The sequence below is a fragment of the Arvicanthis niloticus genome, chromosome 9, assembly GCF_011762505.2.
Source record: "Arvicanthis niloticus isolate mArvNil1 chromosome 9, mArvNil1.pat.X, whole genome shotgun sequence".
NCBI lineage: Eukaryota > Metazoa > Chordata > Mammalia > Rodentia > Muridae > Arvicanthis > Arvicanthis niloticus.
Genome location: NC_047666.1, coordinates 65984980 through 66003342, shown reverse-complemented (window position 1 = coordinate 66003342; position 18363 = coordinate 65984980). Strand labels below are relative to the sequence as shown.

At 41.5% G+C, this 18363-nt stretch overlaps 2 long non-coding RNA genes across 4 annotated transcripts; one reads left to right on the top strand and one right to left on the bottom strand.

The window, feature by feature from the left end:
- Positions 1–438: 438 nt before the first annotated feature.
- LOC143443548 (uncharacterized) lies at positions 439–16650 on the bottom strand. Of its 3 annotated transcripts, XR_013112643.1 has the most exons (7): positions 16594–16650; positions 16207–16506; positions 11116–11180; positions 8446–8604; positions 5352–5494; positions 3507–3631; positions 439–1978 (listed from the first exon to the last, which is right to left on the bottom strand). It is a non-coding gene; the product is annotated as an uncharacterized LOC143443548 (long non-coding RNA). The 3 variants fall into 3 exon arrangements; XR_013112642.1 differs by lacking the exon at positions 8446–8604 and having other exon boundaries at positions 16594–16649; XR_013112641.1 differs by lacking the exons at positions 8446–8604; positions 11116–11180 and having other exon boundaries at positions 16594–16645.
- On the top strand, positions 5493–8612 carry LOC143443549 (uncharacterized). The gene is made up of 3 exons (XR_013112644.1): positions 5493–5714; positions 6461–6726; positions 8469–8612. It is a non-coding gene; the product is annotated as an uncharacterized LOC143443549 (long non-coding RNA).
- Positions 16651–18363: the final 1713 nt, after the last annotated feature.

The window sequence follows — 18363 nt, the reverse complement described above, 5'->3', positions numbered from 1 at the left end:
TGGAAGGAGCTCTGAGCAAGGCAATTGTGGCATAGTACATCGTGTAATTTTCCTTAGAAGGCCAGTCTATTTCCTCTTCCTAAAAGAAATGTGCAACATTTCAATCTTGCCAGTTCAAAATCTCCCCACCCCATCTTTGTGGTCTCTTCATTCTTAATCTGTTACTTTTAGGAGCTACCATTGATGATCAAGGCAGGAGACTCAGAAGCAGGAGACATAATTGACCCCAAACAACCAGCTTCTGTGGTAAACATAATAGATCCAGACATTTGATATTTTCATTGAAATTTCATTGAAATTTGGATGCCAGCATCTATGTAGAATGGCTCAGTTTTCTGTAACTTTAGTTCCAGTGGATCTGACACTCTCTCCTGGCCTCTGTGAGCAACACACACACACACACACACACCACATTGCAAATCTTAAAAAAAAAAGACATAAAAGTATACATATTTATTTCTAGGATACTGTGTTTAGATACATGTATACACTGGATAATGTCTGAAACAGGATACACATAGCTAATGTCTCAAACATTTATCATTTCTTTATGATGAAAGTGTTAAATCATTCTTCTAGCTCCCTCCCCCATTTCAAGTACTTTATCATTATCTATAGTTGCCCCACTGTGCAGCAGCACAGGGGAACTTTATACTCCTGCCCAGTGATAACTTAGTTCTCACCAATCCACCTCTTTGCTTTAGAAACAGCTTCTGTTCTACAAATAGAAACACTGCACAAAAAAAATTTCATAGCATCTATAATTGCATATATGGATTTTTTGGTTTTGTTTTGTTTTGGTTTGGTTTGTTTTGGGGTTTTTTTTGGTTTTTTGTTTTTTGTTTTGTTTTTTTTTTGTTTTGTTTTTTTAAATAGGGTTTCTGTATGTAGTCCTGGGTGTCCTGGAACTTGCTCTGGCTGGCCTCATACAGAGATCCACCTGCCTCTGCCTCCCAAGTGCTGGGATTAAAGATGTGTGCCACCATCACCCAGTTCAAATTTTTAATTTTATTTGTGTGTGTGAGTGTGTGTGTGTGTGTGTGTAAAACCAGAAGGGAAATGGTAGTTCTTTCAACCAGAAGAAAAGCAGCCCCAAGTCTTTAAAACCAGTTCCTTCATTTTGCCTCTCAAAGCTTGTGTCTTGGTGAAGTCACAAAAATAATCAGCAGGAGAGATGAGACTTGAACCCAGATCTCTCGAAAGCTATCAAATGTTGCTTCTTAGACTTCCAGACGATTTGCATGTTAACTAGTTATTTGAGAACTTTCTCAGGGCCCCCTGCCTTCTGCAGCACCTTTGCTTGGTTCTCTTCCTAGATCGGGCAAACCAGGGAAGATGTTACATTAGAAAGCATTTGCTTTTGCATGTTGTTTTGAGTTACTTGAGTGTTTTCATAGAATTTCAAAAGTGAGTCTATCGCCACCTTGTGTCCATAATATACAGCTGCAACGTTGAAAGTCAGTACTTAGGGGGACTTTTCACATTTATCCAAATGATGGAGAATGTTCAGTGTACACTGGTACCTCTCAACTCAGGGCCAATCATCATTACAGTTTTGTTCAAATGTACTTCATGCCTCTCTTGACTTCTCTTTTCTGAATAACTTGAAAGTTTCACATAGAGTAAAAAAACTAAGAAATAAAAAACCAACCTCACGTTCTAAGATACATTCTACATCTGAATTTACTAAGTTTTACTAAAGTATCATTAATATATTTTAGACACCTCCTTCTCAATCCAGGGTCCAGTCCCAGTTTAGAGTTTACAGTTGGTCATAGACACTTTGGTCTCTTTTAATGAAGAGCACCTCATCCTTTCCTCTCCCACTGGCGTCCACTGAAGAGTCCAGGACAGGCGTTCTGGGTGTGTGTGACTGAATCTTTTATCCTCATTTCAGTTTCAGTGTTAAAATTGGGCTCTCAAGTTCTTTGACATTTTCCACAGGAAAGTGGATATGGAGGATGGTCTCCCCTTCAGTCTGGAGATCAGAGGAGGATAACATTTAAACCATGTTTTGTTTTTAAATGTAAACTGTTAATAAATAAAATCAATTAGGATTATTTGAGGAATGTACAAATGACTGCATAAAGACTGGATAATTTTCTAATAAAAGTTAAACACTGGGAGCTTTTCTTAAGCAGAGTCAAGCACTCAGTAGGAAACAGCAATAGGTAGTAATGTGTGAAGAAAGATAAGGCATGAAAATCTCTTACTATAGCTGTAGGGCCGTTACTTCGCTCCCGAAGAATAACATCTAAAAGTGAACCTTTTGAAAAAGTCATGTGGAAATCTACTATTTTATGAGCTACTTAAAAATACACATTAGCCAGGTGGTGGTGGTGCACGACTTTAATCCCAGCACTTGGGAGGCAGAGGCAGGCGGATTTCTGAGTTCGAGGCCAGCCTGGTCTACAGAGTGAGTTCCAGGACAGCCAGGACACAGAGAAACCCTGCCTTGAAAAACCAATAAATAAATCAATCAATAAATAATAAAAATAAAATAAAAATACACATTAATAAAGAGCTTAAAAGGGAGGGACCCTGCATGGGTGGATAATACTGCTCCCAGATCATGGGTTTTACAATTAAAAGCATATATCTTTTAACAAAGCTGGAAGCTCCTTCCCTTCTGGTGACCATACATTGTGTCTGAAGGTACTTCACAGGCTTCTGCTGGAAAAACAGACTCGTCAGTCGTCATATCCAGCTGTAGACCTGGCATGATGCATTATTGATCTCCCAGGCAAGGAATGCTACTGAAGCAATAATGATATGAGTGTTTAGGGTTGGCCAACGGCTCTGCAATTGGGTTTGAGTCCTCTATACATGCATGATACTTCAAGCTTTGTCAAATGGTAAATGGATATGCTGTGAAACTGCTTTCTATTGCACTCATAGACTAGAACAGCTTTCAGCCTTGGCCAGAGAATCTCCTTTTTGCAGAAGGCAATAATTCATGCAGAGGCTTATTATTTAGCTGAAGTATTGAGGGTAAGTGACAGTTGCATGCTCAGCCATAAATAGGACACCAGAGTGTAGCAGGAACAGAGGGGCCAGCTCTACATAAATGCCGGAGGCACGCTCAACAGCACAAAAAGCATCTTCTGCATGAGGACCTAATTGAGGACTTCCTGAGAGATCAAGGATTGCTGGCACAGACAATGCCAGCTAATCAGGAACTGCTGTTTAGAAGAGATGCTTTCTTGGGACCAATGGGGTGCGGATGGAGGGTATTAAAGGAACTTGCAGCAGCATTCAGATGAGCTTGTGCAGAGTTTCTCACCTGCACCCGGAGTCTGTGTCACTGACTACATGACCTCACCTCTGACCCCCAAGGGCAGGTAGGGTCAGGTAGCAAGTAGTCCAGGGCACAGGCAGCATCAGAGAAGAAAAGGCAGAATATAGGAACTAGATGGTAAAGAAGATTGCTGTAAACTATCTTCTGGTTATGGCCGGACTGTATTGATTATAAGCAAACAGCAGCCAAGGACACCTGCACAAGATACCTTCAACATCCACCATGGATGGGGAGCTGCCACGAGGCCCGCCGCTTTGTGATCGTTAATGCTTTCCAGCAGAGAGCGTGTCATTTCCATCAGTGCAGTAGCAGCTGGTGAGTTGCCCATTGCTCCTGCAAACAAGCCTAAGAAACTCAGTGCGTCAAAGAAGGGGGAGGGAGGAGGCACAAAATTCAGAGGAAGAAAGGATGACAGTGAGCGGTGGAGGGTTGGCTATAATCACAATACACTGTGTGCATGAATGAACACACTCAAAGAATAAGGAAAATAAGTGAAATATCCCTAACTATCACCAGATACAATGATTTCCTTCTGCGCTGACTTGTGGAATGCACTAGCAAAATGATAGGATGGTTCGCCAGTTGTGTAAATACATCTAACGTGAGACAGACAGAATTATCTTTTAGACCAAGGACCTCATTTTATGCACTTGAATGTTTAAGATGTATAGTCACTCAGGATTCATCCTTCATTGTTTTGAATGAGCAAGAGACAGTATTGAGTATCACGAATAAGTTTAGCAAGTTGTGTTTAATTCCCTTTGATGGGAATGAGTATTAAGCCAGGTGTACAGCTGCAGAGGTACTCCAGCCAGAGAATGTGACAACAACGTAACTCAAGATGATTCTGTAACTACGGCATAAAGAACATCTGAAATCAATGTGTACTGGCAGCATTCACACCCAGTGTGTACTGGCAGCATTCACACTCAGTGTGTTCTGGCAACATTCACACTCTTGCATTCTTTAAGCATTTTCTCAGTCATTGGAACATATCTCATACTCCATATTTTTAAATTTAATTTAATCTGAAGTGAACAAAGGAAGAATGAAGGCTAATGACCAAAGTCATTGTGGGCTCTGCTAAAAAGCTGCTCTCTCTCTCTCTCTCTCTCCCTCTCCCTCTCCCTCTCCCTCCCCCCTCTCCCTCTCCCTCTCCCTCTCCCTCTCCCTCCCCCCTCTCCCTCTCCCTCTATCTCTCCCTCCCCCCACACCCCCACAAATATTGTCCTAGCGTGATGAGATTTGCTACAGATACTTCAAAACTCAGAGTAAATTTATGTTTAGACTTCTAGCTAAAGTAGTATTTGATCATGTATCAAAAACACTTGAGAAATTTCAAGAAAATCTGCTTTTTCCTGAAGTATATAAACCCTGATTTTATGTGTGGTTTTTTTTTTTAAGATAAATACAATTGTGGCTGTTGATTTAATATCCCACAAGACTCTGACTGTCTCTGGTTGGACAAACACTATATGATAATAATGCCCAAATACCTCAAACTCAATTTTTTAAACAAAAAAATGTATTGAGTGTTCAGAAAAAGTGTTTCCTAGACTGCAGCCTGCAGCCTAAGGCAGTAGGTTTTGGTTTTGTCTGTCTATTTATTACCCACACAGAGGCTCACAGTAGAATAGCATGGCCCCAAACTCACTCTGCAGCTGTAAATGACCTTGAACTCCTAGTCCTTCTTCTCATCTCCTCAGTACTGAGATTTCAGGTGTGTGCCAACAGGCCTGGAAAAATCCATATCTGTAGGTTTCATCTCTTTACAATACTTCAGACCAATCTATTCAATTGCCTAGTTGGCTTTGCTATGTAGTATTATTAAAGGTGTTTTTATTTTATGCACAATGGGAATAAAGTGAGATTTTTAATAAATGATTAATTAACACAGCACCTCAATAAAGAACAGAGGATTCATTCCTGACTCTTGATCTTTCTTTTAGATTCAAGTCCCAGCATCCACATATCAGCTCAGAACCGCCCATGTGATGGTGATTCTTAGTTGTCAACTTGAAATGAACCACAGTCCAGAAAATGGAAAACACACCTACAAGAGATTTCTTGCTTGGTTTGAAGTAGGTGAATCCACTTCTAGTCTGGACCTTTGATGTGGGAAGACACACGCCATTAAACGACACCGTGAAGTGAGAAGACACGCCTTTAATCTGGGCCACACCTTTTGCAGGACATCTATATAAGGAGAGAGAAGAAGGAAGCTTTTGCATTTTGCCTGTTTGCCCTCACCTTGCTAGCACATCCATTCCTTCACTGGCATGAGAGCCTACATACTGAGATTCTAGTATCTACTGAAGACCAGCTGAGACATCCAGCTCTGTGGACTGAACAACTAGTGGATTCTTGGACTTTCCATTCATAGCCAGCCATTGTTTGAGTATCTGGGTGGCAACATGTAAGTCATACCAATAAATCCCCTTTATAATATTAGAGAAAGTTTCATTATAAACTCTGTTACTTTAGAGAACCCAATATAACCTGTAAATCCAACCCCAGGGGATCTGTCGCCCTCTTCTGACATATAAGGGAACTGCATGCAGGTGGTTCACAGGCAGGCAAAATATTGACACGCATAAAAAATAAAATTAAAATTGATCTAAAAGCTATTTTTACTGAAAAAGCTAAACTGGCTATTTGAGAAATAAACTTAGTTCACAACTAGTAGTTAACTAATTCATATTGGGTCAGTTCCTTCATAATATTAATATAAGTAGCCATTCATGTAAAAATACATACAATTACATTCATGTAAAAATACAATTGTCCTATGCTTCAAAACAGAAAGCAGAAGAAAGACAGGTTTTGTTTTCTGCTATTTAAGTAGAAGAGACAAATAATCAATTAGCAATGTCAGAAGCAACATGGGTGAAAAATTGTAAGTTCTACCAGGGAGAATAAAAACAGTCATGATGAGGGAAGGAATTCTCCTGCTTGGGAATCGTGTTCAACAATGTTGTCTTACGAATTGGTTCAAAATGTACAGGCTTCCTAGGAAACAAGAGATTAAAGCATTTTATGCTCGGACCCTAATGTGGGCAAAAATCTCCCGATAACAAAGACCTTTGGGTTTGAAGAAGTCTCTGAGGAAGTCTACTGGGTCTGAAATAGTAAACACGTTTTTAAATATTTGCTTTTCTTTAGGAAGGTGTTGAGTTTTGTGATTGTGAAACAGGCATTCAAGAAAGAACAAAATGGAAATCCGGTATTACTCTAAAGCAGTGTGAACGGAGTCTGTGTATCACCAGCTCTTCGTGACCTCCAGGACCACCTTCTGCTTGTTCTGAAGTGGGATTTCCATAAACTCCACAGGCCTCACACAGAGTCAGCACCTTCTGCCCTGCCCTGCTCAATTCAGAACTCATGCTGGTGGTGTCATTTAAGCACTAAAGCAAATGGCCCAGCATACTGTAAGTCAGAGGAGTGCAAGTGGGATTCCAGCTAATCTTTTTAAAACTCTCTCATAGAAAACAGTAAAATGGACATAAGGGGGCATTTGGAATTTCAATTGTACAGGATAGTAATTTCTAGAAATCTACTATAACACACTGCACTTATTAACAGTATTAAATTCTGCTCTTAAAACTTGCTAAGATGGTAAATTTCATGTCAAATGTTTACACCATGAAAAATAGTTCAAGAAAAAATACTTTTAAATAGAAAATGATTAGATTAATTCATTAGATGTACAGACAATTTGTTTCTAATCTTACTGGTGTCATGGGATAAAACTTTGAGGCAGTAAAAAGAATCGTATGTATCTGGACCCCCCAAAGGTCTTGTTCTATGAGGCATTAGTTTGTGTGGCTGAGTAATTTCTTCAAAACTAAAATTTGACTTACATTATTTTTGGTCAGGGTTATCTTTCATGATAATCATTTTGCCTAAAAATTAAAACCTCCATTTTTTTTTTTTTTTACCGTTTCCCTTTGATATAGGACAATAGCATCCATAGAGTCTCCCTGTTCCTCCTTCTAATACTTAAAGGTATCACAGGTCAGTGAACAAAGAGAAACTGGATACAGTTCAAATCATAAAAGGCTTGACAGAGACATTAGTGTTATGTGGACTCTCAAATATTTTCTAATCCCAAATAAGAACTTCCTTATTTATACTAAAAGAAAATACCTGGCCTTGGAAAGATCTCAGTAACACTTAGATTTTGTTTGGGGTTGTTGTAGTTTGGTGTTTTGTTTTTCTTTTTGTTTTTTTCACCGCCCCACTCCTCCCCTCCCAAGCTTTCATCCTGGAAGAAGGAGGAAACAAGGAAGCAATGTCTCTGTGCTTGGGCTGAACCGAATTAACCAAACATTGTTGTAATCATTTGCACAGTGACAGATCAATTAGGCAGAGTCCAAGGCACAGCAAAATATTTATGGTCCTCCTCCTTCCTGGAACAATGCAAACCACTGCCTGGCAGCCAGCCTGCGATCGCTCACTCTTCTAAGCAAACTGACCTTTTCTTTGGCTTGGGATGTCAGTTAAGCTAGCCATAGACTAGGCTGAATAAACATGCATGGAACCATAGAGACAGAACACTGTACAGTAGCCACGTTCTACAACAGCACAAAGACCATCACCAAGGTTGGCTCAGGCCCAGATTCTCTACTGATTTATCAGTCTCAATATTTACTGGGTTCATGCAGTTGGCCAAGCACCGTTCTAAATATTTTGTCATTAATAATTCATTCAATCTTTATTTAAAATCCATGTTGAGGATGCTTCTGCTTTCCTCACTTGACAGACAAGGACACTGATTTTCTTTTTCAAGAGATTTCAGCTTTCCTAATAATGTTCAGTTTTGCCCCCAAAATGAACAACAAATATTTCTTTACAAGTTTCATACTGTAACATTATATCACTTTTTCTAGTGAATAAATGCTAAACAAATCTTAATTTGTAATTAGTAACGCCTCCCCTTTGAGACAGTTATAAAACTCCAGCTTCTGTCTTATTTGAATTTTTTGTTTGTTTGTTTTTAGTTTTGTTTTCATTTTTCAAGACAGGGTTTCTCTGTGTAGTCCTGGCTGTCATGGAATTAACTCTGTAGACCAGGCTGGCCTTGAACTCAGAGATCCACCTGCCTCTGCCTCCCAAGTGCTGGGATTAAAGACCCTGTGTCACTCCACCTGGCCTTATTTGAATTTTTCAGGATAACCTCCTCCACTGCTGGCACAGGAGGCACTCAGTCAACTTGGTGAACGAATGAATCCATGGACAAGGAAGATCTATGTAGTCATCTGAGTCGGAGTTGCCTCTTGTGAAGTTATAATCTGGAAATGTAATTCCTCCAAGAGAAATGGAAAATACCTATCAGAAATGGTTGCTATTTAAGATATAGGTATAACATTATACTCCCGGAAAACTCAAAATACTTTCTTTTTTCTTACATATTTTTTATGTAAGAAATTATTTGATTTATTTACATTCCAAACATCCCCATTCCTGGTCGCTTCTACCAGAATTCTTCACTCATATTAAATTAGCGCTGCTAATTCATAATGTCTTAGTGTCTTTCTTTCTTCCTTCCTTCCTTCCTTCCTTCCTTTCTTTCTTTCTTTATTTATTCTTTAATTTTTTTTATAGTCCAGTTGTTATCCCCCTCCTGGTCCACCCTCTGACTGTTCCTCATCCCATACCTTCTTTCCTGACTCCAAGAGGATGTCCCCACCCCCCAATCCTCACTCCACCAGACATTCCTACTCCCTGAGGCCTCAAGTCTCTTGAGGTGCATCTTCTCTCACTAAGGCCAGACCAGGCAGTTCTCTGCTATATATGTGTTGAGGGCCTCATATCAGCTGGTGTATGCTGCCTGGTTGGTGGATCAGTGTCTGAGAGATCTTGGGGGTCCAAGTTAGTTGAGACTGCTGGTCTTCCTATGGGGTCACCCTCCTCCTCAGATTCTTCCAGCTTTTCCCCAATTTAGCCACAGGGGTCCCTAGCTTCTGTCCACTGTTTGGGTGTAAATATCTGCATCTGTCTCAGTCAGCTGCTTGTTAGTCAAAATACTTTCAAATGCCTCTATACAACATAGCCGTAAGACATGGAGGGAATATTCAGAACTTCGGTGGACAAGCAGAACCAAAGCAAAGTGAAATCATCTGTCCTTTTGTCTCTGTTCTCCAGAGTCCATGTGCTTCTGTGCTAGAATTCATGGACCAGGCAGACTAACACATGAGCTTGTGTGAAGGATAAAAATCTGATCACTCATGGTTTTAAGGTCTATGGAAATGAGATGCCTGCAGAAGCCTGGCATTTGGGAAGAGAAAGACAGAGTCTTTCCTGGGGTCAGGGTGGGAGGTACAGGAAGACTTCCCGGAGTCTATAATGAAGGCTGTCATCCAAGCAGTAGGTAGGAGTGCCTGATGGTGAGGACAAAGGTGATCTCCACTGAAAGACCTATTAGTGAGATCAAGGAGAAAGATGTAGAGTTGAAACCCATCTCATTTTTCTCTGCACCAGAAAGTGATAGCTACAGAGAGAGGCAGCAGCCATTCCTACAGGGCCTCATAGGTCAGGCTTGGGTTCAAACTTTGAACAGCTTTTGCAATGCAGAAAAAGCGCTCTTTACCTTCCTGATGTAAGTGGTCAGTATGAGTGTTTGTCTAACGAGCCTTGTGTCCACCAAAAATATGACTCTTTGAAGACAATAGTTTACAAAGAGAGATCAAGGAAGCAAAGTTTAAAATAAAAAGATAAAAGTGAATTCTTCAGGCACCTAGATAAAATGACAACCAAAAGTCAATTCCTCCTTTGGTTTCTTCCTTTCTCATGTTTCCTTTTTACGTCTTCTTGTTTCCCTGTCTCTTTCTTTCTCTTCCAGTATGGGAAGCATCAGAGTCCATTTGTACAGAGGGAACCCAGGGAGTCGTGCTGGGAGCAGGTTAGGTGCTGAGGCAGGGAAGGAGAGCCAGGCAGGGAGGAGCACAGTCAAGGGAGGAGGGGGATTTGAAGATGGAGAGATGTGCTGGGGAAGTTTGAAGATTTATCAGATCACAAATAACTAAATTGGTTAAGTAAATAAATAAAGGATTATTGATAATGAGCACCAAGCTTCACCGTAATGGAGAATGTACCTGTAAACACGTCAAGTCAGAAGTCCAGACTAATCCTAAAGTATTAGATTAGAATCTAATAGAATCAGTGTGAATTAGAGATCCAGATAGGTATGTTTTTCTTACCTTGTCTTGTTATCCTTTGTTTTTTGAGACCAGGCTGTCCTAGAACTCACCAGGGATTCCAGGCTGAAACTCACAGCAATCCTCCTGCTCTAACCTTTCAGCACTAAGATAATAGGTGTGAGCCACCACGGGGCTTCAGCTTTTTCTTTCCCCTCCTCCCATTCTTTCTTTTCCTCTTTCCTTTGTCCTTTTCTTTCTTCCTTGCTCTCATTAATGAGTCATCTAATGGCCAAAACCAAACGGCACTCCATTAGTCATAATAACATAATTCCCCCCAAACCTGTCTCCTAATCACTGTCACCTAATGAAACCATAGGCTGAGCTGGAAGACTGCCCTGGTGGTTAAGAGCACAACATTGGCTGCTCTTCCAGAGGATCCAAGTGAGGGTCTGTACCTCCATCCTTTTCTGGTCTCTGAGATACTCAGACATTCCGCCAAAACATCCATACACATACTTTTTAAGTTCACAATGAAGAAGAATAGGAGAGCATGGACAGCAGGGCATGAGTGAAAAATGTCCCAGACTGAGGGGCCTGCATCCTTTGAGAAACACTCACAAGCCATAAAACTTACATTTACTTATTATTTCAACTAACATACACTTACTGCAGACTTACTGTGTTTGAAACTCTGTGTTCTTGCCTGGCACAAAGTCCTGGTGGTGAACTGTATAGATTCTGTCCTTGGGGAAAACACAGCACAGTGAGTAGCTACTAAATGAATGTATTTCAGTACAGAAATCTAGTGTTTTCTAAAGCAAAATATGCATCTTGTAATATACACATTGATGATAATATACCAATAGGAGTTTGAAATGTCTCAGGTATACAAGATGGATCCAAGCTCAGAGTCCCTGCCATGCACTGGACCGAGTGTCCTTCTTACTTGCAGTATCCAAATGTAATGCGTGGGGAGCTGATGAAACCCTCTGTGAACGTGTATGATTGACATGGGCACCGCCATGTCAAGGACCACAATGCCTCAGACACACGGGAATGGCAAGGACTTCCCCTGGCCCATGTGCCAATGTTGACAGTGTATACAGAAACTGTGGCGGACTACTCTCTTTTCCAGAGCTTTTACAGTCTGAGTCTGTTCCCCTATAGAGACTCCCCTACAGAGACACCTACAAAGATTAGTAAAACCCGCCCCTCCTCAAGCTATAGACAATAAATCCACTTCCTCCTCCACTCAGATGCACAAAGATACTGAGTTTCCAGGCTACTGCTATTGCATCTCCATCAGATCACGTGGTCTACCTGATCTCAGCCTTTTAGTGTGTGTGTGTGTGTCTGTGTGTATCTGTGTGTCTGCGTCTATGTATGTCTCTGTGTGTGTCTGTATATCTGTGTGTGTGTCTGTGTGTCTGCATGTGTGTCTGTATCTCTGTGTGTGTCTGTGTGTCTGTGTCTCTATCTGTCTGTTATCCTTTCTTCATTCCCTTATTATCCCAATCATGTGAATCCCTAAAGCCATGCAGAGCAAGGCAGTAATGCTTGCAAGCGCTGCTCGGATCACAGGAGAAGGGAACTCCATGGTCAATTTAACATGTGCAGTTCTGGAGGATGAGAAGCATGAGATGATATATAGTAACATAAAGAAAAGCCAAGTCAAATAGAATGCTGTAACTGGGTTAAGTAGTTAGTAAGTCATTTCACATGGAAATCATTATGAACTGTTCCACATTTGTGTTTCTTCTTCCAAATAGTCAAATTCTTACATTGCTCTTTGAAATTTTTAAATTTTTATTTAATTTTTACATGCATGAGTGTTTTACCTGCATGTGGGTGCCTGGCACCCTGAAAGGCCAGCCAGAAAAGGCCATTGAATCCCCTGGGACTGGAGTGACAGACACTTGTATGCCACCATGTAGGTGCTGAGACTTGAACCTAGGCCCTCTGGAAGTAGACCGTCAGTACTCCTAAGCCAGCTCTCCAGCTCCTGCTTCTTGAATCTCAAAGAACAAAACACCTGAGGTGACTTGAAATTTATGCTGTATAAGCAAATTTACTTTGGCAATGATTTTAGGACTCAAATTAGGAATCCCCTTGTCTAATACAGAACCAAGGGCTGGGAGCTTTAATGGTTTTGATAGTCAGTGGTGAGCACAATGAACAGAATTTAAATGGCCTTAGTTGTCTATCCAGTCCTTTCCTCTGTGCATACACATCCTCTGAAGCTCTTGGCAGGCACTGATTTCAAAGCTGCAAAGAGACCCGAGGAAGCCAGCTTCTCACAGCCCAGACTGCCTGGGAACTACAATTTTAATAGATAGTCTATAACCCATCTAACTAGTAGTATAAACTAAACAATACTAAAATTCATTATGGGGCAAGTGGCTCTGACTTTTAGCCTTCAATACTGATCTATGAAATTAAGTCTAAGAACTGATTTCATTCACTTTGAAATGTGGACAATTCAGTGAAAAGGAGACTTTTACAGTCTCAGAGGCTGATTGATTGATTGATTGATTGATGCATTGTGGTGCTGCCCTGGAGGAGGGACTCAGGCCTTCTGCATGCTAAGCAAGCACCGTGACTCTGAGCTGCAAACTCAGCCTGTGGCTTTTTTGTGACAGGGTCTTGCTGTGTAGCTCAGGCTGCACTGGGACTGACAGTGACCCCCACTCAGCCCTGCACATACTGCTGTCTTGGAATGAGCCACCATGGCCAGCTAGAAATTATTACAAATCATCTATTATAGCAGGAGTAAATGAAATAGAGCATAAAAGACTTAAAAAGGAAACCATCTTCTTGCATTGAGAAAACTTGGTTAGTAAATAATAAATAGAAATACTAAACGCTACATTAAGAAACACTGAATTTGTGAGCAGGTGTGTGTGTGTGTGTGTGTGTGTGTGTGTGTGTGTGTGTAGGCAGGCTGCTGGGGCTCAAACCCAGGGTCTTGGGTGTGCAAGACAAACCTTCTACCACTGAGTTATACCTCCATTCTGGTTTGTTGAAACAGTGTCTCACTATGAAACAGAGACTGGTCTCAAACTCCTGTGCCTTCTGGCTTTGCCTTCAACTGGGGATGGGACTTCAGGCCTCACACATGCAAGATAAGCACCTACCACTTGGCTCTGTCCCCAGCCCTTGACTGGATTGCAGGTACATATACCCATGCCTGGCCTTAGTCAATGTTTCAGTTACAGAAAATATGGACATTAAAAACAAAGCTAGGAGGGCATTTAAAACATCAAGGAGAGAAAAGTAAGCATGCACTTATTATTACATAAAATGAATTGGCTCAAAGGCCCGGAACTATACCCCTGCTTCCCGGAACAGGTGATATACTTTGGCATTAATATCCATGGAAGAAAAGATTCTTTCTTCACAAGAAGATCAGCGGCAGCCCTGGCTTCAGGAACCTCCCAAAGGGTGCTCACATTTTCAACTGGGCTGTGTTATTAGAACAAAAAGCCCTTCTTCCCAGTCAAAGTGCCCATTCTTGCCTGTGTGTCGAACAGTCACTGCGCTTTTGAAGCCTCTATTGAGCTGTCTAATGACACCACTCTTGACTCCGAGGGACTGTCCAGAGGCCTTAGAACAAGTGTGTCCTCCCTGAGCAAACAGCAGCTTGTCCAAGCTGTCAATCCGAGGAATAAGCAAAGCTTTGTAAGTGAAGGGATTGGAAGGAGAAAGTAAGCATGTGAACAGGAGACTTGGGGCAGTGAGGATATGGTTCCACCAGCCAGGCCAACAATAGTGCTCCCATGCTTTCTCTGGATTCCACGACAGTATATATGTGGCAGGCTGACACTGGCCAGAATCCTTCACGTGTCTGAGCCCTGTGGCCCATGTTCTGTAGTGCACTGAAACACTCTGGCTGATTAAAGAACTGGCATATTCTATGAGCTTTGTGTCAAATTATATTGGGAACTATTAGAGGCTGATACTCTAATAAAAAAACAAAAAATAAATTTTGAAGACTATGAGCCAGGCATGGTGGTGCACACCTTCAGTCTCAGCACTCAGGAGTCAGAGCAGGCAGATCTCTGTGAGTTTGAGGCCAGCCTGGTCTGTAGAGTGAGTTCTGGAACAGCCAGGGCTACAAGGAGAAACTTTGTCTTGAAAATAACACAGAGAGAGAGACAGAGAGAGAGAGAGAGAGAGAGAGAGAGAGAGAGAGAGAGAGAGAGAGAGAGAGAGAGAAACATCTACTGAGCAGATGTAGTAAGTTTTCCTTTTAGATTTTTACAGAAATTATATCACTCCATAGTTCTCTCTTTAAAAGAAAGTTATTGTAATTTAATGTTGTTCTCCTGACACAAAATAATCCCACAGTTTACTGTTCCTAAACTCTACTGCTAGCATTTTGACTTCCAAGTATTTTCAATATTTAGTTATTTTATGTTAAAATGCATTTAACCATCAAATAGCTGACACCTTAGCCATTACAATCAGGTCAATTTACAAGTGACAGAATAAGATTCTGTCAGAATGGAATCTATGAGGTCCTAGTTCCAACACTGCTTTGACCCACTTAATCAGAATTAGCCAGGTATTTCCTTGAACATGTAAGGGTATTTCTCTTTTGGAAAGAGAGCTGTGAAATTATCTCTAAGGCAATTACACAATACAATAATATAACATAAAATTGGGAAATCAACAAAAGATACCTAACTTATAATTTCCCTGAGTTAAGAAAAACATCTTTTAAAGAAAAGCCAGGGAGAGGGCTGAGTGGATACAGGGCTTGCCGGTGGGACACAGGGAGAGAAGGTGGGGCTTCCCTGTAAGAAATATGAGCTCTGCCTCATTCTCAACAAGAAAAACATTTCAGTTGGTGGCTAAACAAAGCTGCCTGTCCCTCCTTCCACGTGGGCCAACTCCAATCAGCTGGAGACCACAGAGAGCAAAAAGGCCATGTTCTGCCTGACTTTGGAGCTAAGACATCAGGTTTTGCCAGCCTTGCACTAGGATAAAGGCACTGCTAGCTCTGGATCTGAGCTGTTGGAACAGGAGTGGAAATTACAGCATCAGCCATCGTATCTTGTACCGCAACTGTCATGACAGTGTGACTAAACATGCTTTATATTTACTTTCACAGAAATAATGTCAGAATCAGGTGAAAATTAAAATGGTCCTGAGGCAAACCGGATGTAAGAAAATACCTTGAAACTCCATCTCGGGCTGAACAATAAAGCTCACCTCCCTCAAACACATCATCACTGTGGCACAGGGATAGAACAGAGTGGTGGGAAGATTAGCATGTACAACACAAGTCACAGTTAAATATAACCTTTCAGATATCACCACAGAACACAGTGAGCTCGGCACCCAGGCCCAATGGGTTTCCTAGCTTACTTGACATTGCCCTGACCTTCACAGAGTCGGCCAGACCTACCCAGCTAAGGATATTCCAATTTATTTTAGGGTTTGTTTTTTTGTTTTTTTGTTTTTTTTTTTTATGTTGCAAGAAAAAAAAAAGATATGCAGAAAATAGGACACAACTTCTCAGCACCTTTCTTGTCCTTCAGAGTTAGTTTTAGATTATAAAAGTTAGTTTTATAATCTGGGAGTTGATGAGAGACATAGGAAGAGTCTAACTCGGGGGAACCCCTTTCATTTTCTATTGCAGAGACAAGAGAAGAAAGTCGCACCTTCTCTCTCAAAGCTAACACACAGGCTCCGGGTTCAGCTTGTGTGTGGCCTATCAGCTTCGTTATATTATTTCCACCCAATCTCAGTTCCTGGAATTCATACCTCTAAATGGTTTTGAGCCAACACATAAGTCCATGCTGAGGCTGTGTCTGAGGTTCAGTGCTTTGCTGAGTCTGTGTTTCTCCCAGTTTCAGCCTGCAGCTTCTTGCAGAAGGAGGGTGGCTTTGGAGATGGAATGCACGTTTCGTTTTTATGACTCACCCACATCATTCTTCCTACTTGCGCATCCGTAGCTCCAAGCTCTTGATATTTCCTCTAGCATAAAGCCAAAAGTTAATACGTCTCCACTGATGATTGTTAGATCATCTTCAATAAAAGTCCATTCCACATTTGTTTGTCTGCCTGGGTGAGGTGACATTTAAGGTTAGTGGACTGTTGGCAAATGGAAGAATTAAAATCGAGCTTTTGTTCGTGGAAGCTGGCACGTACTTGGCTCTGCCGACTAGCCAGGTGGAAGTACTCACTTGACCTTCCTTAGGGACACCTGTCTCTCCCCCCAGTCACCTCTTTTCAATCACTCGTCCACAGCTGCACATTGTGCCTGGAAAGTTCTTGCCCAACAAAGATGAAGTGACACAAGAATTAAGTATCTGAGAATGGAGGGGCACCTCGACTTGTAAAACAAACTTATTGCTCAAGGAGGAAAAGACAAGTTCCCTTTCAAAAGATTGCCACATCGGGAACCGAGTAATTTCATTTAGTCTGAAGCATAATTAGCTGAATACAGGTTACTGGTCTTGAGTAATCCTTGAGTTATGTTGACTTTACCATTTCATAAAGGTGAGCTTGAAGTTCAAGATGTTCTCAGAAATGTCAGAATAAACTTAACATTTATTCTGCGTCTTAAAATGGACCATGATTAATTATGGCCTTAAGCAGGCCATGCCAGGACCACTGTGGTGCCCTGCTCACAATCACAATGGCCAGGGAAACAAGCACACGCTGCCCAGGTCTGCTCTCTCACCAGCCAGCTGGCAGCACAGACTTCCTCATTCAGTTTCTGAATGGCTGCACCATGCAATCATAGCGATAACCACAATGCTAATATCACCCACATGTTATAACAAGTCCTGAACCTTTGTCTAACTGTCCTCACATCGTATGTCTTGTTGTTCATGAGGCCTAGTGGCAGTAATGCCACCTCCTACTTCCTCTATATGGACTCTCTATCCTGCCTATTTTGGCGATGGTCTTGCTTCACTAACTGCAGCAGTATCCACCTCAGTACCAACCGGACTTTCTTCCGTCTTCAAATCCTCATCAGAACAGCTTCAAGTTTAAGATCCCAGATAAGATCCAAAGTCACCACCCAGGCCCTTTTCTTTGTAACTGTTGTCGAACAGTTTCTGTAGGTTTTGCCCCAACCACCACCACCACCACCACCATTCTAAGTCCACTTTCCTGGTCTGTGTGGAATGTAAGAATTGTTATACTTATGACTTTCTTTTCTTTCCTTTTCTTCTCTTTCTAACCTCACTGTGTATCTTGAATTGGCCTTGATTTTCTTTCCTACCTACAAAATTCCTAATCCTGTTATCATTTCCAATCCCCTAAGCACCTCCTCATTAGGCTCCTTTGTAATCTTCTCGTTCACAGCGCTAACATAATTCCACAGAACACTGAACGTAGCTCCAACATAAACTGCCAATTATGTCCACTGGCATTGGCGTCTATATTTGCATCTTCCTCTGAGTAGACTGTGAGGTGTTCTTAGGAAGCATCTGATACTGTTCACTGGGTTGTCACCATACCATGGCACAGCCCAAGACCCTTATAATATACATTATCCACACCCTGTACTTATTTCTCTGCTGCATGGCTTATGCTGGTTGCAATAATAATCTGTCTGATTAGCCATTAAATCTTGGTCTTTCTGGTAAGAAGATTGCTTCAGCCACTTATATTTACCTCTTTCTATCTACCACCTACCATAACACTAGTAGATTAGTATGCATTCACTTAAGAGCACCCTGAGTGCCGGGCAGTGGTGGCACACACCTTTAATCCCAGCACTTGAGAGGCAGAGGCAGGCAGATTTCTGAGTTCGAGGCCAGCCTGGTCTACAGAGTGAGTTCCAGGACAGCCAGGGCTACACAGAGAAACCCTGTCTGAACAAAACAAAACAACAACAACAACAAAAAACAAAACAAGAGCACCCTGAGTAAGTATAGTGGTAAACACCAATGACCTGCATGGTAT